Source organism: Chaetura pelagica, unplaced genomic scaffold, assembly GCF_000747805.2.
Source record: "Chaetura pelagica isolate M959 unplaced genomic scaffold, ChaPel_1.0 scaffold956, whole genome shotgun sequence".
NCBI lineage: Eukaryota > Metazoa > Chordata > Aves > Apodiformes > Apodidae > Chaetura > Chaetura pelagica.
The window spans coordinates 6,714-8,236 of record NW_009953746.1 but is presented as its reverse complement, the minus strand read 5'-3'; positions in this window follow the sequence as shown (position 1 = coordinate 8,236).

The window sequence follows — 1,523 nt, the reverse complement described above, 5'->3', positions numbered from 1 at the left end:
GGGGGTGATGCTCCGCACCTCCCAGTGCCTCCAGCACCCCCAGTGCCACCCCCTGAGGGTGCAAGGCAAGGTTTGAGCTGCTGCTGCTGGAGGCCGCTCAGCTCCAGGTTTTCCATCCTGCCAGCCAAGCCGTTCCCTTGAAGAAGATCTGCTTCTATCTCAAGGTGTCACAGCCTCAAGGGAACCACCTAATCTGTATCTGCACTGCAACCTTTATCTCTCCCCGGCTGTGGGAGAGGCTCTGTTTATAGCTGCCAAATAATACCTGCTAAATTGCAGGATCCAAACCACCACCCTCCCCCCCCTCAACTCCAGTACCCTCTGACACTTGTTTCTCTGCAAGAGGGATGCTCTTCTTCTCTGTCAGGTGCTTCCCTGCATTTTTTCTGGAGGTAAATGATGCTCCTGGGAATAGGGCTGGGCTTCTCCTGCCTCCCAGCTGTTTCTCCAGCCATGTCCAAGCCCCTGATAACCCCAGACAGACTCTGGCACAAATTCCTGTCACCTCTGGCTACATTCCAGCCCTGCTTCCCTCAGCCTGGGCTTTGCTTCTGCTGAAAATGAGGTGGGATCCAGCAGGTCCAGCCCCATCCTTCCTCTCTGTGACTCAGGGATGGAGGAGCAGACATCCTCCATGGCAGGGAGGAGGTGGCAGCTTGTCACAGCCCACGTGCCACCCCAGCCTTGCACAAGGCCATGGCCACATCCTTGCCCAAGAACAGTGACCAAGTGGCTCCCTGGTGTCACCCACCCTCTTCGGGGGAGTCTTGGGTGCCCTTTTCCCAGCTGACTGCCCCTGTCCCTGTCCCAGTGTCCCTCTTCCCTAGCAGCTCCCAAAATGGCCAAGAAAGCCCTGCAGTGGCACAATGGCTGGTGTGAGAGCAGAGCAGCTCCAGCTGCATCCCTGCTCCCTGCAGGAAAAGGCCCAGGGCTGTTGGCACTGGAGCAGTGAGGATGCTTTGGAAATGTGCACCCACCCACCCACATGATGCTTCAGGCTCCTGCATCCCTGATTCCTATGGATCATGATGCCCTGGCATCAGTTGGGGCAAAAACCATGAGGTGGGGTGTGTGGGGTGCACAGGAAGCCTGGATGTGCCCTAGGGATGTGTGGGGCATGTGGGATGCCTGGGGTGCCAGGGATGCAGGGTGCACAGGATGCAGTGGGATGGAGGGGGTGTGCAGGGTGCCTGGGATGCAACAGGGCACATGGGATGCATGGAATACCAGGGATACTATGGGGCACTCGAGATGCCCAAGCTGCACAGCACACACAGGGTGCCCAGGATGCGTGGGTTGCCTGAGGTACCCAGGATGCACAGTGCACATGGGGTGCCCAGGGATGCACAGGATACCAGGGATGCAGTGAGGCATGTGGGATGCACAGTGCACATGGGGTACCCGACCTGCAGAGCACACACAGGGTGCCCAGGATGCGTGGGGGTGCCCAGGATTCACAGTGCACATGGGGTACCCGGACTGCAGAGCACACACAGCGTGCCCAGGATGCGTGGGGGTGCCCA